This window comes from Rhyacophila brunnea, unplaced genomic scaffold (genome assembly GCF_057557595.1).
Source record: "Rhyacophila brunnea isolate RB1 unplaced genomic scaffold, BYU_Rbru_1.0 scaffold_1, whole genome shotgun sequence".
Taxonomy (NCBI): domain Eukaryota; kingdom Metazoa; phylum Arthropoda; class Insecta; order Trichoptera; family Rhyacophilidae; genus Rhyacophila; species Rhyacophila brunnea.
This window is the reverse complement of record NW_028232751.1, coordinates 51,003,457-51,029,577: the sequence shown is the minus strand read 5'-3', so window position 1 is coordinate 51,029,577 and position 26,121 is coordinate 51,003,457. Positions and strand designations below refer to the sequence as shown.

The following is a 26,121-nucleotide window of genomic DNA, read 5'->3' as shown; positions in this document are numbered from 1 at the left end:
TTCTATGAAATTTTTCATAGTATATATACATAATTTATGAAATCCAGCTTCGTTTATTAGTAAAATAGTAAAGTCGGATATATTTATCAACCGCCATATATTTTTTTATATTCATATTTATTTACCAATCTTAAACATGGTTTTAATTATTATTATTAATATTTTTTACATCATTTTATGTAGCTCCTCGCATTTTTCAATTATTTACTGGTATAATAAATTAAATATTATAATTGCAATTCAAAAAGTGCGATATTTTTGTGATTATCTCAAAATGGCGAAATGTAGAGGTAATCGAGTTTAAAAGTAATTACTAATAGGTTCAATTGCTAGATTATCTGAATATTCAAATATCTACGTGGTAATTGTCTTAATCGTCAGTAAAATCCTAACGGTCCCAATTGCATGCCTACCTACAAAATAGTGGTTTATACTTGTTAAACCAATTTTAAATACTTTCGTAATAGATAAAAAAATGAGTACTGATAATACTTTTAAATATTATAACTACCTATAAGTATCTTAAAATTTTATTAATAAATATATTTGTTTTACACCATTTGGTACATCTTCCTACCCTTTTAGGGATAAACTATGGTGTAATGAAGTAGTAGCGACCATTAATTAATTCCATGAAGAATGAATACGAATTTTACTTTGTCGTCAAAAGTTTGTCTCAAATACGAGACTCTCAGTACACACTTTCAGTACTACATTTTATAGTATATATAGCATAGCCTATGTCTTTCTCTTGCATCTATTATGAAAGTCATGGAATCATATTATATACAAATTGAGAGAACAAGAAATCTTACTAGTTTTAGTTGAATTGGTAGAGTTTTTTTAAAATTCGTTTCAGTTTCTTTATATAAATAGAATACAATATAATCTTTTTATATAATTTTACTAAATATATGTATTTTATCTTGCCGTGTGATGTAATAATTATTGGTAACGAATTTCCAGCGTACCGCCAATCGAGATAAATAATAATATTTTGATTTCAGTGTCAAACGGTATTTTATAATATCGTTACGCTTTGACATGCCCAACAGATTTAAGTCACATAATAATTTATGCATTCCGAATCTTGATATTCCTGATATTAATGGCATAATTCGTGTATGAAAGACACTTTACATGTCCACTGATATTACTCGGAAGTGAGTTAGATACTTATAAGCCATGCTGTAAGTGGCAGAAAGTATTTATAAAAAAATAAAGACACATAAGTCGTCAAATATGAAAGATCGGCTTTTGTATTTTAAATCAAAGAAGGTATTACTTTAATTACTAACCGAGGCACTCAATGTTGCTTAACATCGGTGATTGGATGACAACCTTTGAGAGCGCTTGGCTAGGGCAAGCGTAGGGATGACGTGAAAATTTTTGAAAAAATAGTAATAGTAACATTTTCTGCGTTACAGTTGAATTTCTGCACACAATTTTAATATCGTGGCAAGCGGTAAAACATATACATGTTAATAATGGTAAATGATATATTCAATACTACAGGGAGATGGTTTCCTTGGAATACCGGAAACGTCTTACTATCATACATAGCATTTGAACTTTTTAAATACATATTTTTAAGTTTTTGTATACACGAAATAATTATGAAACAGTTGTTGACTGTTTAACAGACGTATTAATAATCAAGGTCTTAGGTTAGTAATTATATTGTTAGTAATACAAAGTACATGAGTACTTATTTTTAGTAATAAAATGGTAAATAGAGTAAATAATAGCCATCAAGAAATAGTGTTTAGTGAATGTAATAATAATATTATTGTAAAACCGTTTTGAATTTAAATCACCTTGCTAAATACATGCTATGGAAAATTTAATTGAACTTAAGTGAAAAAGAAATTTGAAAACACAACAGTATATACATCACAATATTAACCGACAAAGGAAAGTATGTGTGGCTAATGTTTGTTTTTGAAATGTGTTTTTACGTATTTGTTCGCTTATTTAAACTTGTGTGCCGTTATTATTTGTTAGAAATATTTTCACATCACAGCTCTGTTATAACTTTTAGGCGGTTTTTTTCGAGAAAACTTTTCCCAGTCCATATTATCACAATGGAATATATTATAGGTGCGTGCATTTCTTTCAATGATAAAACTACTTTGAGAATAGTTGTGTTATTATTATAAGGTTTTTATTAAGAGAAAAATGACCATGATTTTTTGGATGATGAATATGACAATAATACATAATATATATTAATTTTAATGGTTATTTAAGTAGTAATCTGTCCAAATATATTATTTAAAAGTCATTACTGAACAATCTAAAGTCAATGAAGATTTTTTTATAATTTAAATTCAATCTAACGTACGCCTAGTTGCAATCAGTACAATTGTGCTAGTGCAAATAAGCTTTAGGCCGTGATCCGACAAGGCGCCAGTCGGAAACGCTTGTCGAGATATGTTGACATTTTTAGTGATGCGAAATACCTGTTATTATTATTACTATCATCCGCTATTTTTTAAATGTATAATGTATTTTTATCACGAACTTACAGTTGTATGAATGATTTTTATATTATTTGTAAATATCATGCGCATTAATACAGAAATATATTAATTCATTTAATTTTTGCACCCACGGTAGCCGAGTTGATAGAGCGGACGTCTACCGTGCGTGTGTGGGTGTTTGACTCAGTGAAAGGGTCCAATAGGTTGGACGAATGGTTAATAAAAAATCTTCGTAATAATTTGTCAATATAGCATATTTCTTATGCATTTTACCTAAATTTCATATTATACCTAGGGATTGCAATACCGGCATTTCAAAACCGGTATGATAGTAGTTTTCGATACCGAAATACTGGTTTTAAAAATCAACAAAATGTATTAATAAACATAAAAGGCATATCAGGACTATATTTTTTGTTAAGTTATACGATGTCTGGTTTACTTCCGTTGCTTTTCATCGACCTTGGTGACCAGCAATAACACATAGCGTCTTTTAAGAAACAATACCGCGTAAGTCCCCATTTGGCGGTTTTGAGTTTTGAATAACATTCGGTAGGTAAAAAAATCCTACACCGTGTTCCTTCTATGGAAAAATTCTTTTTGTATGAAAAAATGTTTTTCTTTTAACTAAACACAAAAAAAAATAAGTTAAACGGTATCAATTTTCAATTTTTTCAGAAGTTTTTTGTTTCCCCTGAAAATTTTAATTAATTGATTTCCGCGGTGTTGTTTCTTAATCGACGATAGGTACTATAAAATATTAATATTTTAAAGAGATTTTTACATATTATGTATATTGGTAGATACTTTTCCATTTATTTTGGTATATTCATTCGATATTACAATCCTTAATTATACCTATGTATCGTATTTTAGTGAAAGCATTTTTTTAATTTATTTTTAATAAATAATTGGTAAACTATATGCAATGTTATATAATAAAATTTTGTTGTTATTTTTATATATAAGAAGGTACATAAATACAGTTTTATATTTAAATGTAAACCTACCTACGCAATAATAAATAAATATGAAGTACCTACGAAATGTTAATAAAATGTCAGCGGACAGACATAAGGTCACCAACACAATATCTTATTTTACTCATGTGCATGTTTATTAGTAATACAATGATATCTTTACAGTATTGAGTACCTATATCGGATTAAAATAATAATATGTATTAAAAAGTCACTTGATAAGTGCAAGGTAATGTAATTAACTTAAAAGGTAAGCCATCATTTCCACTCCAAGGTAGAGGGTTATGAACTTCCATAGTAAGGAGATGCATTAACATATTTTATTCAGAGATAGACTGTTATCCATTGACGCAGCATATTAAAGTCGTGTTTATAATATTTTACCGGTTTTTAATGCATAAAAATTGACCTAAGCTGTGGATTCAAACATGTGACTCACGGAACAAAACGCGAGCTTCCTGTCGTAGAACAGACTATTTTTTTGAAGACTAACCATGCAATTACCATTGAACATAAATAATTTTGAAAACATTTAACTGATGTTTCTTAATAATATCTGAAGCGCTTTCCAAATTGAGTTACTATTGGCGATCCGCTTTTGTATTTTAAATCAAAGAAGGTATTACTTTTATTACTAACCGACGTCACAGATCACTGCAACATTTTTTATGTTGAAACTACTTGAACATGCTAATAATTTTTAATTAAATGTTTTCAAAATTATAAATGTTCAATAATTAGAATGTTACATTCTTAAATCTTGTCAATTACCATTTTTCATTTCGACAACAGTATCTAACACAAATGCTTAAAATTCGTTATCAGAAGACTGGAGTAGACTAGTCAACATAATTAATTAAAAATTTAATAACCATACTATAGTATAATTTAAGTATTAAATAATCTAACATTATGTTTGTTTGTTTACTATTTCTGGGAATTAACTTTACAAAACTGTTTATGTATGCGATATGTTACGCCGTTACGGTATTAATAAAATGCTTATTTACCTTCGGAAATCACATGAAAAATGTACTTACTTATTTATGTAGGTAAGTTACTGACATATATTTACTCATAAAATAATATAATGATACATTCAACATAAATATAATTATGAACATTTGCATGCAATGTGTACGTGTTTGAATACATTATAGCTTATAGGTACCAATATTAACATACAAATTGTATAACCATAGTTTTTTCAGGAGTTTTCAAATATTCTTACCGGTGAGGCATGTGAGCTAAATATTTATATATATATATATATATAAATATACAATATTGATTATATATTAAATATAGAAAAAGAAAATTGCAAACAAAGAGTAAATAGAGAAATCTCAATTTACACTCCAAGACGGAGCACGTAGCGTGTAGCTATCTTAACCGACTATTTAAAACTAAGTTTATGTAAATTTGACAATATCTATGTTCATTGCTGTTTTGGCCTATAAACTCATCGTTAAAACCATTACAATATATCTAAAAACCTAAATATAAAAATGACTTTTGATAATTATTGGCAGTCTTGCTTGGATAAATTGAATTCAAATACTTACATGAAATTATGAATAAAAAACAACATTGAATTTAACTCAGCCAATAATTTTTCACCCATGAGCCCACGGTACACAAACCGGCGTTTAGAGAAATAAACAAGTCACTATTTAAATGAATATACCTACATAACCTGAAAACACCTTAGATATTACATAGGTACGTACTAGAAAAAAAGGATTTGAACCCATATATCCACTGGTATCGCGCCAATATGCTTTAACCAATTAAGTTACGGGCCTCATACTTATGATAACTTTAACTTGTAGGACCTACTAGCAGTGGCGAAGGGTGGAAATAAGCTGTTAAGATCCGACATAAATAGTGCACACTAAATTTTGTCAGTCAAACTTATTTGTTTTCATTTAACAAAGACTACAATGAGTAGATGGTGCTAATTTTTAAAATTCTACAAAACCCAGTCAAAATCAAATAATAATAATTAATAGTTTAGGTATGCTTAGTATAGATAGGCGATCCGACAAAAATAGTGCACACTTTTTCATTCATACTACTTTGTTTTCATTGAATTACAGATGGTGTTGGTTTGTTTGTTGTTGTTTTTTTTTTTTTTTATTAAGCCCTGTCGTAAATCAAACCATAGTCGATAAAAATATCCTTCTATTTATAAAAAAAAATCTTAAATTATGCATAGTTTAATGGCATAATTTTAGATATTTTATAGATCTATATATCTATATAATACGAGTATCTACTATGGCTTGGATTATACAGGGTTTAATTAAATTTGAAAAACTAAACACATTGTAGATTTAGTTCAATGAAAAACAAATACGTTTGATTAGCAAAGTTTAGTCTGCACTATTTATGTCGGATCTTAACAGCCTTCCTCCACCCTCCACTACAGCCTACTGGTATATACATAGGTACATTATATACACGTAACGAATTTGTTTGCTACCGAAGTAATTTCAGCAGAGAATAATATCTAAAAAAGTATCCTTAGAAACCGGAAAATACCTTTATATTTATCCAATTAATCAAGGCGATGTCAGGGACATGAAAATAATTTATTAAAACGACATTGGTAGAGTCTTTGAATAGGACTGACATAAAAAAAGATCAATTTTAAAAACGTTTTTACGCTACATACCTTCTCATTAAACATATTCAATAAGTTAGTGGTACTTTGTTCCAAGGCTGGCTGGAAAGAGAAAGACAACACTATCACGTTGAAGATTGTTTAGTTCCAGAAACGGTCGTCAATAAAATCGTCCATGATGACGATAACTACGATGAGCAATCACTGAACGCTGATGACATAATTTCGAGCGCAATAAATAATTGTTGGCATTTTTATCGAGGTAACAATACTTTTGATACAGAATTCGGCTTTAAGAATGCTAGCTAAATAGGCTATGGCAGGGTTAGCGAACCTTTTTCCGTACGCGTGCCAAAATTTGCCAAATATTATTTTTCGATTGTCTGACGTGCCGAGTAGTTTTTTATGGGAAGAAAATGAAAAAATATATTTTTTTAAATTCTTTAAAAAAATTTGAAAAAAATTACAATTGAATTCTTGAGATTCCATCTTTCGTCGTGTTCCTAGCCTTTCTATATCTTTTATTCTTTGAATAATTTTTTTCATGTTCAAAGAGATCGTTGAAGCATTTTAACCATACTTCCTGCATATAATCTTCTTTCATTTATGATTATGTTTGAGGCAAAATAACAATCAATCAGCTGTTTGTATTTGAATGGCTGCCAATAAATTTCATCAGGTTTGTTGAATGAATATTTTGATTTTTAATTGCCTGATTGGTGTCAAGCATTGTAAATCGATAAAAATCAGCAGTTGACGACGCAGCTTCTTCCGCCGTCTGATGAGATAAGTGCAATCATATTATGTGTAACGCACAAAGCTTAAGGACCGGTCTATCAAATTATATATTTATATTAATTTATGAATTTCGTCTTTCACGTTTGCACATCGATTAGTAAATATTATTCGTAAAAATAATAATAAAAACCGAAGAAAATACGCTTGGCTATATCGTCATTTTTAAAAAAAAAATATTATGTAGGTATGTATATATGTGTTTGTAAAACTCTTTTGTATTTTTTATATGTATTTTTTTCTCTTCAAAATAAAACATTCGCGTGCCATGCAAAATCATCTCGCGTGCCATAGGTTCGCCATTACTGGGCTATAGTGATCGCAAAAAGTAAAAAAAAAACTTTGCGACGAGGTTATTAGATTGTTTTCCATGCTTGGATTTTTGAAACAGATTCTGGCTGGATTTAGCCATAGAAAATTGGCTATAATTAACTACACTCTAGATTCAAAAAGTTTTGTAAACATAAGTATTTGGAAATAGTGAAGTATAAGTAATAATTTTGTTTAATTATCTATTATGTTACCGTCGTGAGTAACCTACCTACAAGTGGCGAAGGGTGGAGGTAAGGTGTTAAGATCTGGCATAAATAGTGCATATTAAGCTTAGTAAGTCATGCGTATTTGTTTTTATTGAACTAAGACTACAATTATTTACAGATGGTGCTGGTTAGTTAAAAATCAATTTAACCTTGCTTAAAACAAACCATAATAGTGTTGGTATATTATGAGTGATTCGACAAAATTGTCCACACTTTTTCATTAATACTTATTTGTTTTCATTGAATTAGAAATACATATTACGCGTCATGTTGTTGGTTAACGTTTTTCTTAGCTCGTATTCTTATTTGTCCGGTGGTTTTTTGTCCGGTACAAATCTAGCAATCGATTTTTACTAACTTCCCGACTAGCTAGATATATGATTAGATAGAATATATTAGAACATGATGCCAATGCATTTTTTTAATACTTTTAGCCATCTTTAAGTTGGATTGAATTCATTTTCAGTTAATTCTGTTTTGTATGAAAAGTTATTTCGACACCATTATTGGTTGCTAAGGGTCTGTGGTCCTAGCAACTAAATTATTAATATATACGTGCATTACTATGGAAATAAATATGACATTTCAGCATTATTTCTATCAAGTACAAATTTTTTTGATCGTTTAAGCTAGTCAAGTCAAGTTTATATGATTCAATAGAAAATTTAAAACTTAAGTATATAAAAAGTTCTTTTTATCATGTATTTTTTTAAATTCATGATTGAATAAACCAAACTATTATAGATAAAACATATTATTTGATCTATACAATATCTAAAGTGGTATATGATTTAATGGCATAATTTTAGATATTTTATAGATAGACGAGGATTTTTTGACTATTATCGATTATGGTTTAGTTTTTTCAGGGTTCAATTATATTTTAAAAACTAACTAACAGCATCTGTAAATTGTAGTCTTAGATGGCGGATCTTAACAGTATACTTACATCCTTTGCCACTGCTACCTACTTGATTTTCGAAGTACCTACCTAACTTTTATGTGAGAACTTCTAGCTTTCATGAAGCATAGGAAAGCGATACAAGGAATGGCCACAGTCAATAAGCTCATGAAAAGAAAGCGTGGATCATAATAACGATATGTACTTGAGAATAATTCATCACACAATTAAGAGTGCGATGATATAGGTAAGATAGATATACTTAGTGCAATTTTGTCGATAATGGTTGTTAGAATAATAAGATTTTGTTTATACACCTAATTAATATCGACAATCTATTTCAATAAAGAATAGTAACCTACCCTAGGTTTATTAAGTACAAAACGAGTCCAACAATATAAAAACGGTATATAGGTGTGGTTGATTCTCTCACATACAGGAAATTTAAATGGAATATATTTTTAAAACCACTTCATTCAATAGAATGCCAAAAAATATCTTATTAATATTTTATATTTCGGCGTAGATCGGTATTTGATGTATTTATTTGTGGGTGAAAACTAAACCCGCATTTAATAAGAAAATAAACATTAAAAATAATTGATTCGAACGATTTCTATTGGCCAAAGAACACATATTAAATTTATTATAAAACTCTTGACATATAGTAAATTGTAGATATTATATAAACGTACATACGAAGTCAGGATAAAACTATGAGGCGTTAAATATTTCCTTGCTAAATTTTCAGAAACGGACCTTCCTCAGGAAATCATAATCAACTTTATAATTCCATATTCTCAGACTATTTATTACATGTAACAATACCAAAACCACCTCATGGTATGGGCGAGTGAAAGGAGATATAATTATTGAACGTATGTACATATTTAAAATGCAGCTACTTAAGAATAATTATTTATCCATTAGGTTAAATTATTTTCCATAACTTTCTATGTATTGAAATGACCTTCATTCAATTAAAAGTAATGCATTTAATTTAATGGTGAAACTAGGGGCCAAATGCATAGTCAAACTTTTATGTATAAGTGGCCTTAAGCTACACTTATCCTCACGCCATCAAAATCGGCGACTTATTGACACTGAGAAAAATAAACGTTTATGTTAAAAATGTGTTTATAATAACACTATCTTAGGGGTAACACTTGAGGCAATATTCTGTTTGCATTTGATTACAGAATTTTAACTTAATTTATACGAACATCTGATAAATTATTAGATAAAATAAAGATGTCCTTGAAATAATTTGTAAAGTATTTAAAATATAAATCGATTAAAGAATGTTCATTCTTCCATTACCGGCCACTACCGGAAAGTTATAAAAAATATGATATAATTATTTTCCATTTGGTAAAAAATTGCAACATTTTCTTTGCCGTTCCATTAGTTTAGATTTAAGCCTTGGTAAAACAAAATATAAAACTACCTATACATATTACCTTATTACTACCAAAGCCTGAAGCCGTATCAAGCCGGAGTTTAATTTAATATACTTCCACACCAGCCCGAGGCAGAAAAAACAGTTGGAAACATTTTTATATACTTTAACATTTTTAGATAAAGGATAAGGTATATAATTATTTATACACATTTGATCAGTCATGAAGGTCTAAAGTTTCGAGTATTGAGATATTATTAAGTATATACTTGCCTGATTCAATTTAAATTGTTACAATATCTAATAACTGTAATTAATTGTAACGATTTTGTTCACGTGAATCGTGACATAGTAAATAGATTCAAAATATATACTTAAGCTGTTTTTAAAGACTAGACTTTAGAATTAAAAACACGCATAAATATATTATACTTAATACATAATGAACAATATATATATATATTTATTCATCATATATCAGTGGCGAAGGGCGGAGGTAGGCTGTTAAGGTCCATCATAAATAGTGCACACTAAACTTTGTTAATCATACGTATTTTTTTTCTTTGAAATAAAACTACAATTTACAGATGGTGTTGGTTAGTTTTTAAAATTAAATTAAGCCATTTGAAAACCAAGCCATAATAGATAATAGTAAAAAAATACGCGTCTATCCATAAAATATCTAAAATTATGTAGTTAAATCATACATAACTATGGATATTTATAGATATAACAATATTTTTTTTCGATTATAGTTTGGTTTAGGCAGGGCTTAATGGATTGGAAAAATGAACCAACAATATGTGTAAATATTATGTATTCTTAATTCAACTAAAACAAATAAGTATGACTGAAAAAGTGTGCACAATTTTATTGTATCGCCTAAAAATACCAAAAATATTATGATTTAGTTTAGGCAGGGTTTATTTGTTTATAAAAAAAACTAACCAATACCATCTGTAGATTGTAGTCCTAGTTCAATAAAAACAAATACGTTTGACTAACAAAGTTTAATGTTTACTATTTATGACGCACCTTAGTAGCCTACGTCCACTCCTTGCTACTGCCATATATATATATTATACATTATTGAATATGTTTGTCATCAAGAGTAAATGTTAAATTTCATGTAAGCGGGTATAGGTATCAATTGCAGTTCTTACAAATAATTGATAATCATGTGCATTTATACGTAGTACGGTTTTAAGTAGATTTTGATATTGACAGTAATAAATTATATTATCGTTATAATGACGTGATTAAATTTTACATGAATTTCTATAAACAAACTTTCTGCAAAAAAAGTTGCTTGGAAAATATTTGTTTTAGTCTAAAAACGGTGTAGGTATACAAACAAGCTTTCTCATTGTGAAGTAATTTTAATTATTTTAATTACTAATGCCAACGACATGCTTAGCGTATATTATATGATATTAGGGATTGCAATTCCGGGCGGAGCCGCGGAATTGCTGAAAATCTTATTTGTTATTTTTTTTAAGTTCCAGTATTTATTTTTTTGTAGCCATGTCCGATCCTAATAAAATCATATGAGCATCCATAGAGTGTAGATTTGTATTACTAGTTTTTTGTACGAGAAATAGATGTTGGCCACTTGCTCAACCTAATTGGTCCATATTCTGACTCAAACGTTAAAGTTAAAAAAAGTTGAAAAACAATATGTGTAAATACCGGACGCAGGACTCCACACTTAAGCCGCTCGGCCATCGTGTGCGTCTGACAAGATCAGGAATCAGAAACTCTTGGACCAAAGGAGTAGCACAAAAATATCAGTGGCACAAAGGTTTAAAAAAAATTGAGAGCCATACGTATATTTCATCACCAATTCTCATTGGTTATTTGGCTTCTCTAAATGCTATTTATATTGTTCATGTTTGAAAATGATTGTTCACATATTATAATATAGACTCGAATATGATTTCGAAAGCTATTCCATGTATTAAAAATCGTAGTATCTACCTTATGTAGATCTTTTAGAGCGCTCCAGTTGTATTGTGAAATTTAATTGCATTTTTCTTTCTCCAAATCCTCAATTTTGGTGGCAAGACCTAGAAATTTGCAGTTACATAGCTCTTTGCTTGTTAAATCTACCAATAAAATTGTATTTCAAAAGTGCTCGTGTCAATATCAAATGGAGAAAAATTTAATTTGTCGACTTTTTCAATGGGCGGATTTAAAACAACAATAATGATACCTTTTTGCATCAACCATCATGGAGGAAAAATTAGGCTCGCGATAATGTCATTATATAATAAAATAAGTGTACAAATCAATGACAAGTAATAAAACTTGTGAATTGGGAAATTGGCAAAAGCCGAGCGCCAATACCCAAAGAGCCGCGGTTTGCCGACCCCTGGACTAGACCATTCGTCATAATAAATATAAAAGTCGTCTTGAAATCTTAAAAAATGTGCCATCAACTTAATTTTGTCACAAATATGAAATTATAACACCTTAAAACGAGGTGCGGTGTAAATTTACAAATTACGAAAATTCTATTTAAGACATTTTATTGAAACTATATAGATTATTTTAAAAATTACATAGCTATATAAATATATATAAAAACATAAAATAACAAATAATTATATTTAGATACAAACTTAATTTTTTATTCGTTTAACACTTTCAACTAATTGTAATATCGTTATTTTTATTATTTAAATATAGTTTTATTAAAAATAACCTTTCGAATATATCGAAGAAATTTTTGAATAATTCATGGTTTTATGTTATTAGATTTAATTTAGAACACATTGATTTTTATAGAAAATAAAAATATGTTTATTATGAAATCCTTTTTATTTATATTGGATCAAGAGAATGTGTTAAATTGGATATTTAGTTTTTGGTCACTGGTTGCCTCTTAAGTGGCATTACTGAAAAAGTTTTTCATAAATTTAAAATTGTTGAACTTTTCGTGAGATTTATTGTTTTTTTTATTTGTTTTCTTTAAATATGATTTTTTAGCAAACCGTATGAAAACTAATGTCAAAATCTTAGAATTCCAGCATTTTTGATTCCGGGATTTTGAGATAAAAAAAATCTAGCGCAATCCCGGTATTTCAAACCCTAGTCTACGTCGTTTTAAGCGAGTACCTATTATTTGTGTCATCGCTACGTTTAGAAGAAAATTTGTGGGCGGAGAGTTGAAAAAGTATAAGTGAGACAAGTGCACCGAAACACAGTGATCATTTTGACTGCCGGACAAGTGGAAAACGTGGGCTTAAATCCCATTAAAAAAAGTGCGATTAAAATAATAATTATAGGCAATATTTCATTGTCATGTATCTAATTTATAATATGATAATAAACTTTTCTTTTACATGACAATATACAATCAAAACAACTATTTCTTTGTAACTATTTGAGGAATTAATATTTATTAAAATATAAAACAGTATGTATATATCTATAATACCTGAGTTAAACAATGAGTTAAGTACATAATCATTGTTAAACTGCTTTGCGGCCCAAAAAGAGATCCACATCAATGGTACTTAGCTCGAACAGGTGAAAAACTACATTTATCTGGGACAACAAGTGTCTATAGATGAATGTAGCTGGGCATAACGCGAAAGGACAAAAAGAGGGATGCGTGGATAAGGAAGCAGACAAGGGTTAGCTCGAAGAAGAGATAATCGCTGGACAATTTTAGTCATCCAGTGGTATCCAAGTGGTACAAAACGTCCGCAAGATAGACCTAGAGGCCGCTGGATCGTTGGAATGATAAAGTTCTGCGGAAGTACGTGGCAACGCAACGCACAAGACCGAGAGAAATGAAATCAGCTTGGAGAGGCTTTCATCCAGCAGTGGATAGATTCAGGCTGATGATGATGATATTAGATACGACGTATTTTATTATAATGCAGTTATATATATTTTATTTGTTGACAATTTTTAAAATTAATAATACCAATCTCTGCTATAATCTCCTTAAATCTATCTACAGTACCACTATTAAGTAGTACTGGTACGCTAGTAAGGATATCTAGCTACCATATTATGAAGCTAAATTCGATATTAATAAAAAGGATATCTAATTAAGCAATAAAATTAATTTAGGCTGATGATGATGATGACATACTTTATACCTACAATTCTCTTCTCATTTACAGCTCATTCACCCTTCGCAAAATTCCTAAAACCGTTAAGTTTATTGAAATTTAGTAAGCACCTCAAGCTTAAATTGTCTTTTCTAAAAAGTGTTCCTTTAAAGTTTAAAATATAAGATACATTGGCTCTCGGTTACAAATAATAATGTTGTTTACATATTAAGATTTTCACCAATTACGTTTTTGGCCTATAATTATTTCAGTTATCACACCATTGTTAAGACTACAAAAATAAACGAGTTGTGTCTGCCCTCCTTTATGTAGATACGGAAAGAGGTGAGTTACTTATTCAATGTAGTACTTATTTCAAAAGAATACTATATTATTATAATATTATATTAGATATTATCTATGTTAGTCACTTATTTAAGATATTGGTTTTGAAGTTTGTGTATTCATTGTTTTATTTTCAAATTAGAACCAATTAATACCCATTTTAATTAGCCGATTAATCATGTAAGTATTATATTAAATAAAAGTAAAATAAAACTGCACATATTTAAAATTTACTTGTATTATTTAAATTACTTAGGTTTTGTAAGTTTTGCAATTTATAAATCATTATTATAGATATCCATATTGTGCGGAATTATACATGGAATATTCACGTATTTTTGTTAAATTTTGATCATTTATATTATTATACAGCTAATAAGTTTTTTTTTTTTTTAAATATATGCCTCAATTAATATGTTTGATTTGCGACCTCATCGGGAATCGAACCCAAAACTCCTGGTATCAAAAGAAAGTACTTTGTTCATTGGACTACGATATCCGCAAATGTGTATTTAATAATAAGTAGTCGCAATGGAAGTTATTATAGTCCAAGAATATCATTGTTGATTCTAAGGTATTTGAAGGCGTCGATATTAATTATATTGTCAAATTACCTGCTTATTTGTTAAGTAGAGTTCAAGTAAGTATACAATTTAGCTACTTGTCTAACCTGATTGCAAATGTGTAGGATGTCTAACCAACCGTGTAAACCAGAATATCTGATAACTATATATTTACAATTCAATAAATATACACCGTGCCCGAAATCAAATGATTGTGGCAAAACAATAATTTGTAATTATGTATTTAAATCAATTTATAATTACAAGATAAAAAGAACTTTTTATATACCAAGTTTTCAAATTTTCTGTTGAATCATAATATAAACTTGACAATTCTATGTATTAATAAAAACTTTTTATTGTAGTTGATAGAAATACTGAATAAACATAGAATACTAAAATGTAATTTTGATTTACATAGTAACGCACATATATATTAATAATTTAGTTGCTAGGACCCCCTTGGCAACCAATAATAGTGTTTTAATTTTTAGTAATGGTGTCGAAATAACTTTCCATACAAAACAGAATTAACTGAAAATGAATTCAATTCTGCTTAAAGATGGCCAAAAGTAAGCCTTGCATCGCCAAATGTATCAAAATCAAACGTCTGCGCTCGACCAGCTACATAACACGTATTGTAGTACCAGAGGGGAATAAATGAGTTCTTGAATGGTTTAATAGCTGAACTTACCCAATGTCTACAATATCTACAATATTTACAGCTCTCGCTATTGCCGTTGATGGATTTTGCGTTATATTATTATATAAATCTTGCATTATATGCTGCAATATTTTTCTTCTGTAGTGCAAAAGATTCGCCTCAAGTTAATTTTTCTATACCACAATTTGACCACGTTAATGGCTTTCAATAAGGTGTCGATGGTCTAGCTAAACTTAACAAGCGAACAGACCATCACGTGTCCAACAGTCTCCTGAACGCTACATTTTTTCCGTTTATTGGACCATCAGGATATCTCCTCATTCAAATACTATTATCATTTGTTCTGTATGTGGTATGTAAGTATGTGATGTTACTCATAAGTATATTATGCTCGATAGTTGCTATCGATTTTCTGACTTCTTGTCATAACAGCGAAAGGAGGTATTGTGATCGCACCGTGAAACTTTTAAAATTCCTCGGATGTCTCTTTGAAAGCCTCCAGACTTCATTTTTGTATAATACCCAATAAGTATTAATATCACGTAGGATTTTATCATTCGCCAATATGTGTTCAAACAATGTCTGGATTGTATTTAATTATAAATAACAAATCTTAAATAGTTATTAATTTTAAAACATTTGTTAATCCTAAAAACTAGATGTCCCAAAAGTGTACAAATTATATGCAAATTTTTGGACACCGTGGACACAGTCGATTTACTGTGGTTTGTTAGACAACTATACGTATCCAATTATGTACTTATTAGTAATTGAATTTTAAAACAATATTATATTATGATTTCAAGGCAACAATCTTTTTAAATAAGACAATGTTTATATTTTACGTTTCACAAGTAGTACTAATATTAGAGGTACCTACTTATAAATAAATAATAGCTTGAATAATGTTTCACACTTCGAAAACATAAAAATAATTAATATATTACATGCTTTTAGAATATTAGTAAATAGGCCATAAATGCCATAACTACATAAATGGCATAATAATTTATGAAGTTTTCGTTTCAATACCAGAACACAATTAAATGTATTATACCGAGTACCTAGTGCCAGATTAAAAAAATATGAATAAAAAAGACAAAAGCCAGCTTCTTCCTCATATCATCTATTATCTGGTATTATTCAACCTAGAAAGCTATGTAATTAACCAACTAGTCACAAATCCTTACTGAGTTTATTTATAATGTAGCTTATTTATTATAAATGTTTAAAAAAATTAATTAAATAATATAGAAAAAATGATTTTGTAAATGATTATTTAAATTTTAGAATAGAATATTTTCTCCCTAACAATCATTAAGTAACAACATATAATATAAAACATGAAACTTTGTGATGATAGTACTTACATAATTTCGTCACTTTAATACTACAATAAATTAGATGACTCTGTTTTGGTCATTGTTGGGAAAATAAATTTAAACTCTAATTGATTAACATAAATCTAGGCTATAATTATTATTTAAAATAAAAATGAAAAATTGTGCTTATCTAATCGGGAACAATTAAATAATGTTCTATTGTATGAAAAATTTTGTAGATATATTATTTTATTTATTTAATGCATTTATGGTTTTAAAGTTATCTAATATTTTCAAACACAAAATTAATAGAGTCCCCACTAACTTCTGACTTACCTAGCTTTATCATTTTGTAGAGAAGGAAATGTAGAATCATATTCAATTGCTATCTCAAAAACAGTGAAAATAAAGCTATCTAGTTGTAGTATTAAGGTGAGGATATGTATTTAAAAAAACGTAGTAAAAATTCGTTTATATCATTAACAGTAATGGAATAGCAACAAATTTAATAAATTAATCTTAATCTAATCCAGGTTTTAGATTATATTATGTATGGCACCATTAAATTAAATTAGACATAATGTTCAAAGAAAAGAATCTGTAAACGACGCGGTTATAGTAGGTTACACATGATTACGATTTACAATAAATATAGTTTCATGTACCCAATTATGTATCTAAAATTATAATTAGTGAATTTATCCAATTGCATGTTCTAATGTACGAACCCGAAACAAATTATGATTAAAATCACTCGATAGAAATTATAAAACACTGAGTATTAAAACAAAAGAGAAATTATTATAATAGATACATATCAAGCCAGATCGCTGTAATTAGTTTTTTTTTTATAAATAAAAATAATATAAAAAAAATAATAAAACGTAGGTATCTAGATACCATTGTGAACATAGATTTATCTTTTAAAAATGTTTATCTTAATTGAGCACGGAGTTAATTTATTTTATCAAAAGTTTTTTGCTCACTGAGTTCGATAACAATAAGCCCACTGTAAAAGTGATTGAAAAAATATCAGATTTTTTATTATATCGAATCACAATAGCGTTTGATGTTAAACATTTTTTTAATTCATTATCTCAGCAGGTTCTATTAGAAAAGTTTGTAAGTACATCGTTGCGATCAGGTTTTTTTGTTGATTATTTCATAACATTCGCATCGTAGGTAAGCATAAATGCACCGATGTATAAAATGAATCTTTCACTTGGTATTCTTCAGATGTCAGGCAAAATTTGCAACCCCGGGGTTTCGAGATTAGTATTTCCAATCCCATGAAGTTTGTAGGATTTTTTTTAGGTATTTAATATATGAATAAAATTGATAGAGCTTCTTGAAAGGGAAATGTGTCGTAAGATATTCTTGCTTATTATAAATTTCAATCATCTATTCAAATGTATATAATATAAGACTTAAGATATCGCCTCGACTAAATAATACAATTATAATGGGTTGAGTCACCGCCATCTTTAGATTAATGAAGCCTGAGCATATCTTTTTGCACAATCAACGAGTGGTCCACTGTTCAACTGTCAAAATCAAATCCCAGATTGCTTGACATATTGATTTGCCCTTTATCGTTTCAAATTGAATTATAAAAAAATTTAAAATCAAATATATGAATAAATTATAAATAATATACATTCCTGTTATTCATTAGCATCTGCTATTCGTCACACAAAAACTGGTGGAAATATCAATTCCAAAAAAATGTAGCATTGATATATGCATTACATTTGTAGAAGGTGTGTTAATGCTAGTGTATTATTTATCATGTAACTTATATGAACACGACAGACGCGTCACTATGAGCACTCTATAGTAAAATAACAGGCAATGACAGGTCATCCTTAGACAACAGTGGGAGGGGCGGAAAAGGTAGGACCAGTCGTTGTGAATATATCGGCTTTCTACTTGATTCGGCAATGGTTGAGTACAAAATGTTAAATCTAAAAATTCTAATATTAAATTTATGCATTGATTTGTCCATAAAAAGGTTTTCACAGAAAAGACTATCGCCAGATTATAAGTTGACGTCAAATACGAGTAGTTATATTGTAAAAAAATATACATTCCCACACTTTTTCAACCATCTATGCAAAAATGAGCTCAGAAAAGAACACTAACAATTTTTGGGTATATTACCATTCTATGGTATCCTAATTCGACGATGATTACTAGACACCGGAAAAGCTAGACGACGGATATCTGGGTGCTGTACAGATTAATAAAATACGCGGAAAATTACATTTAGTTACAGAATAACGTAGAAAAGCATGTCATAATATTTATTCCAAAATTAAAATAAACATATATGTATAGAAAATATTATTTAAATAGTCTAAATATAAAAAATGGGAGCTTTATGAAATGTTAGTATTAAAAAATAACGATTTTTAATGTGGCAGCTTTGGTAGTCAAAGCAAAATAATTTTTTTGTTAGTGGTTCGTTGATTGAAATTAAAACGTGGTGACATTATTATAGTTAAAATTTTTTTGATAGGAATTATATTCATGTATATTTATGATGGTTCGTCTAAATATATTTTACAAATATCTTGGCAATAATTGCATAATATTCTGCTGAATCAGATTCAGTTACATATTCTAGAGAAGCCATTGACGGTATCATATTTTCTGGCTTCCTCTCTTCTGATCGTTATATTATTAGAAAATTTAATGAATTTGGCGTAATCTATCATATTTATTTATGAAATTAGGGAAAAAATTGTATGTTTTCCTACATATGAATCAGTAAAGCGAAATAAATTACACCTAATTTAAACAGTGATCGATGAGTTTTTATTTTTAATTTGTCATGTCTTTATTATAAACATTTTGAGAATAGTAATAAGACTAGGTATACTTATATTTTTTGGGAAATCTCTTTTTCTTTCGATAGGTATTTCCTACCATATTTTGGAATAATTATTTGTTTGACAATGTTTTATCAACTATGGTTATAAACTCAACTGATGCATGGAACTTGCTATATGGGGAATAGCAAGTCAATCATATTATTATTTACATAATATGTCAGTTAGATCAGGCCACCTGGCCATAAGTTTTAACCTACACGGAGGGTAAGTCAATCATATATAACAGTTAAGTAAGACAGTGGCATTTGATAGATTGGTTGTTTTGGTCGATGTATTGGGTAGGTACCTATCTAAGTATATTAAATAAAATGACACTTATAAATTAACAAAGTAGGTACCTATATATTTTTTAAATGTTTCGAACACGATCGTGCTGTGTTACAGTTACATAATGGACAGCGTTGATAAAACATTGTAAACTATCACTGTGTATCTGCTCATTGGATATATTTTCATTGTTCGCTATTTCTGCACTTTATATGCACTTTTTCTAAAATGGCGTGCTTGCGAATTCATTCATACAAAAGGTTTATAGACGATTTATTTTCGAAAAGTTTGGGTACTCAGTTTTCAATAATTTATTTTAGTCTGTTTAGAAAAAAAATGAGTATGTGGGGTTGTTTTATTCGAAATCGACGCAAATATAATTTTAAATGATCAGTGAGGTTAATAATGAATTTTTTTAAAGTGATTTCGCCAGATTAATAAAATTAGTAAAATTTTTCATACTTGTAATATGTAATTTATTTTCTATGATAGCAATAAGACAAAGAGGCTGTGTAGTAATGTTACAAGTCTAAATGAAGTTTGTCAGATAAGTGATGAATCATTTACGATAAAACAAGTATATAATTAATAATGATAAAATCATTTTTATATCAGAACAGTAGGTAGACACGTAATACCTTACATATATGTGTGTAATCAAAGCGCGATATCAACAAGAGGTTATCACTTTCTTTTTAAATTTAAAAGAAATGCACTCAATGCAATGGATATTTTAAATGTAAATTAAAATTAAAATAACATCGTTATAGAATCACTATCATGTGTTGTAAATTATAGAAAATGTTCGTATAACTCCCTTTTTGATTTATATACATTTTGTAAGATTCAATAATGTTAAAGAAGCAGTATGTACAGTTTATTTATACTTATATAATATAAAACGCGATGAATAATAATTTAATATTATTTATTTATTCTTGTCTTATATGACGTACATGTACGTATACTCTAGAGTCATGTACAACTTGAAGTTGGAAACATCATAAAATAGAATTATAAATTATGATAAATATTTTATGAGGTTATCGACTTCTTTTCTGTGTAGACACAGGTCAAGAAAAAGTAAATAAATTAGTAGGTACATTGTTTATTAACGCAATGAATAGGAGATCACGATAATTTATTAAACAGTAATAATTTTGACAATCCCCGAAATGTGGTTTGCGCACGGCTTTGACATGGGTACCACCGGAGTTTATTTCACTTGTCATTTTTGAGAATGCTTTTTATTGTGACTTATAGAATTGATAAAAAATGCGTTGGTCCACAATGAAATTCCCTCCACGGTCTGCCTGTCTTTGGACAAAAACCCGCTAAAAGGTACAATCTGATATAATCACCACACAGATTTTGAAACAATGCTTTTTATGGTCTGCAAGAATTTACCAATTAGCGATATCTAAACAGTTGGTGGATTGAATAGAAAAAAGTGTTTTGAAAGCAGCTATAATACGTATTATTGAATTAAACAAAATGACATGCATCATAGTATTACTCGGCTGTTTCAGAGAAATTATTTTTTGACTGGCACGACTTGCAGATTGGGTAGGTTATGTATTAAAAATTATAGAAAATTTAGATCCATTATCTTAGTGCATGGTAGATATATAGCGCGAAAGAAAAAAAAAACGGATTGACTAAATAACAGAAGAAATAATCAAATATACATATAAATTGGACATAAAGCTCGAAGAAATGACAATAGCTGAAAAATAAGGTTAAAGAATAATACTCTAAGAGATAGAAAACGTTCAAAGGTACGCTAACGTAAAGCTAGATGATGCTGGATCAACGAAATAGTCGTGTGAAGATAAGTATATGACCAGCGCTCGAAATGGACCAGAACGCACCGGAACGCCGTTCCTGTTCGTGAAATCGGTAAAATTATCGCTCCTTCTCGTGGAATAAATAATTTGACCGTCTGAGCTGGATAGGCCATATAATAGAAAATCTAACACACTTATTTTTATGAAAAAAAAACAACTTTATACTTTGATAACTTACTATGTAAAAATCTTCAGAAAACTGTCGAGCGCTCCGGTTTGTAAATTTTTCCATTTCGAGCACTGTATATGACAATACAACGCACAGTACCGATATGAGTTGAAAAGGCTCCTCTTGGATAGGTCTTAATCTAGGAGGTGAATAAATAGAGGCTGATGAAGTTATGTATTTTATTATATTTATATTTGATGTATTTAAAAATAATACTATAAACAAGACAAAATAAGTTCATTCGTTGATTGGTCAGTTTACGAATCATGCATAAACATTTCGTAATAATTGTTGTTATATGGAACGCTGGTGTTTCGTATGATGTATACTATGGATTTCAATATCAGACAGATGTTTTCGGGATTAAGGAATTGTTATTTTCAACCCAGAACAGGATTAGTGATTTCCTCATAAGAAAATGAATGTTATTTAATATATAAAGTATTTGCTAAGAAACTGATGGTATAGATAGAATATAGATACTTACATGTTTCATATTTTTATAGGAATTATATAATACAATATGTATACAAAATAATACGTACTTATATCATTTCCTCATAAATACTCAGTGGTGTATCCAGATAATTTGATAACGATCAGAACCGGTTTTGTCTACTTAAAGGGATAATTTTAACTGGCTTAGTTAATTTAAACATTAGGAAAATATCTACGAATTACCTGGAAGTAAAATAACAGGTAGGTATATGCTAAATTTGTTGATAATATTATAAATATTAATATTATATAAACGGCGAAAATTTGAAAAATTAAAACTAAATTTTAATAATAAATATGACCATAAAATATAATGTAATAATAGGATGGGACCCTGCAACGAATTCACATTTTTTTACAATTATTGTAAGTTTATCTTTGAATTAAAAAAAAATCTTTTTAATATTTCCGATACATATTTATTAATTAATACAGTTGAAATTGTAAATTATCAAAAAATAATCTCAAATTGTGGGCTTCGTATTTTTTCCGCCAGGTTCTCTGTTGGTATATATGATCCCTCTTAACATGTTTCCTCTTATAAATCGTTACTGATGTGCAATTTTTCATTCCCTAAATTGGTAGTAATATTAGCTTGTGTTTTTCACATTATTTATTGATATAAAATTATTTCACAATATCTCTTGATATTGTATAAGTAATATATTAATAATTAGTAGACATATAAATGTAATTAAAATTAAGAGTGATTGGGCAATAAGCTGTCACTAATGTATTCGTCAAATATATCAGGTTCACGCATTGTCCTTGGCCTTAGAAATTAGAACAAAACAAATAAACGGTCACGATTAACATTAATAATAATTTATTATTATGTAATAGACGTTATGGTATATTATGTTATGTTATGTTCATTAGATTATATATAAGTTCGTGCAGTTTTATACGCTGTTGGAGCAATACATTTTAAATTTTAAGTAACGAACTGTTGGGTCATTATTACATCATGCACATAAAGCACCCAATATGACTATTATTTTGAATAACACAAAAACTTGTAGTTATACCGAGTACAGTGGCGGGTTACGTAATACTCCACACTGCACTTCCCGTTAAGAAAATACATATTTGAAATCAAATTATGTAAATTATATTTCAGTTTGATGAAATATGTAATATCCATTGGGGGGTTACTCATTTTGGTAATAATGATGTTTCTTATAAAATTGTTATAAATATGACGTATCAAATGTATTATGTACCTACAAATCTCGTATCAAACAAAGCCCATTTTGCAATACATCGAAAAAACAAAAAAGTAATAATTCGTACGTAGGTAGGAACATAATATTGTATAGTTTAAAAATATATTATATTTAGCCGTGTCGCATAGTATAGTTTGCAGAGGATTTACATATTTTTAAGATCGGTCATTGGTGAATAGTTGCGGTATGTAAATATAGGTGCTTAAATAATGCCCTTCCAAGGAAGAAGGCAGTAACTCGCAAAATTTGTAAAATTTAGTTATGAATGCCATCCGTTAGGTAATTTAAAAGCTTTAAAACTCGTTTAACACTTAAAAACACCTTAAAATATCGTTAAAATCCTTAAAAATGAAAAATGGACATCTGCTAAAATGATACACAGTTATTAGCAAAAGAGCATTCATTGCACCTATTTATTGCAGTTACTACTTGTTTATTTTTAGTTTTACAAAATACAAATTTTAACATTCTACTAATAAAAATATCACCGTTTTTTTAAATTAATTTACAGTACAAAAATTTGAAAAAAAAACACATTATATCATTTATCTCAAAAGTTTAAGGGAGTCAGTCACTGCCTTCTTCCTTTGGAAGGACAGTAGGCAGTATATTCAAGTTTATAATAAGTAGGTAGGCAGTTAGATTTTTGTAGAAGTAAATCTTTCTAGTGAAATAAACAATAATAAAAGTAAATGAAATTAAGCCACTGTTGTGCGAAAGAAAGAACATAATATGTACTCATATATTAACACAATGCGCTTTCTTTCTTTCTGACATGACTTTAAAATTGTAAAAAATCAAATTTTCCTTTTAAAAATTAGTTATCTTATAGCCCGAAATAGTTGTCAACATGAATAATTCAAATATCGTAGAATTAATAAAAAACAGAATAGTAGAGTTCTACCACATAACGCCTATTCAATAAATGAATAAAGAATTAGTTTAATAATCTCCTATATATTATTATCCTACAGCTTTGCCCGTTTTTGCGAGCGATTGTGTGCCTTATTCGTCATGTCCAATAGGTTTAAATGAAAAATCGGCTCTCGGATCGTGAAATATCGGTAAACCATAGTTGATAGCCGTTTGACGAAATACCACCCTAAATCGGTGATTTTTATTCATTTCCCGATACATTTTCCAGCGACACGCCACTTTATTGACAACCGATTATGTCGGGAATTAATTTTTTCACAATGTTTGCAACACTCAAACCGGCTCACCAAAGATGGCCGCTTTAAATTTAAAATGCGTTTTAACCGATATCTACTATCGATTTTCACAAACTAATCATAATAAGATTGACCGATAAACATATTACGAGGGTGGGTCAATAATTCCTTAGAAAAAAGCATTAAAACAGGTTTTATTTTTGTATTTTTTTTTATTTCTCAACATAATTTCCTTGGAGCTCAATACACTTGGTTAGACGTTTCTCAATTTTTTTTAAACCGTCAGAAAAATAAGTTTTCGGAAGGTCCTCAAAATAAGCATTTGTCCGATCGATGACTTCTTCATTTGAAAAAAAACGTTGTCCACTTAGCCATTTTTTTAAGTTTGGGAAAAGGAAAAAGTCACTGGGGGCTAAATCTGGCGAATACGGTGGGTGGTCGACCAATTCGAACTTCAATTCTTCAATTTTAGCCATTGATCGTAAACATGTGTGAACACGGGCATTGTCCTGATGAAAGAGGATTTTTTTCCTGTTTAAATGAGGCCGTTTTTCTTCAATTTTGTTTTTTAGCTGGTCCAATAAAGATGCATAATAATCCCCTGTTATTGTTTTTCCTTTTTCCAAATAGTCAACGAAAATAATTTCACGTGCATCCCAAAATACAGTAGCCATAACCTTACCAGCTGATTTTACGGTTTTCGCCTTCTTTGGACATGGTTTGCCTTCGCAATCCACTGCTTTGACTGTTCTTTCGTCTCGGGAGTATAGTGGTGTATCCATGTTTCATCTACAGTCACAAAGCGACGAAAAAATTCATCCGGATTGCGTTGCATGAGCGACAACAGGGCTTTAGAGGCCACCACCCTACTGCGTTTATTGTCGACTGTGAGCAAACGCGGCACCCATCTTGCAGAAATATTTTTCATGCCCAATTTGTCATGTAACATAGAAATGACGCTACCTTTTGAGATCCCTGTAACCTCAATTATCTCACTCAACTTTAATCTTCGGTCACTTAACACCATATCGTGGATTTTATTGATCATTTCTTGTGTAGTCACCTCTACAGGACGTCCTGAGCGTGGTTCATCCTTTGTTGATGTACGACCACGTTTAAATTCATTTAACCAGTTATAAATAGTTGCAAGTGAAGGAGCAGATATGCCGTGAACTAAATCCAACTCATTTTTTATTTCCTTTGCTGTTAACCCTTTTATATTAAAATGTTTAATAACAACTCTAAACTCAATTTTCTCCATTTTCCATTTTCCACAAGCAAATTTTTTTTTTAAATGTACGAGAAACACACAACAACCCGACCAATCTGATTGAAACTTCGCAGCATACTGAATCGGTAGTGCCGCT

At 29.2% G+C, this 26,121-nt stretch overlaps 1 protein-coding gene and 1 long non-coding RNA gene across 2 annotated transcripts in view; one reads left to right on the top strand and one right to left on the bottom strand.

The window, feature by feature from the left end:
- The window catches only part of LOC147079917 (uncharacterized), a 340,094-nt gene that overhangs the window by 78,045 nt on the left and 235,928 nt on the right, over positions 1–26,121 (bottom strand). The gene's annotated exons all lie outside the window — the stretch shown is intronic.
- Positions 1–26,121, top strand: part of LOC147079918 (uncharacterized) — a 183,545-nt gene that overhangs the window by 156,122 nt on the left and 1,302 nt on the right. Inside the window, exon 2 of the long non-coding RNA XR_015070632.1 lies at positions 24,524–24,907. This is a non-coding gene — a long non-coding RNA (uncharacterized LOC147079918). The remainder of the gene's footprint in view (positions 1–24,523; positions 24,908–26,121) is intronic.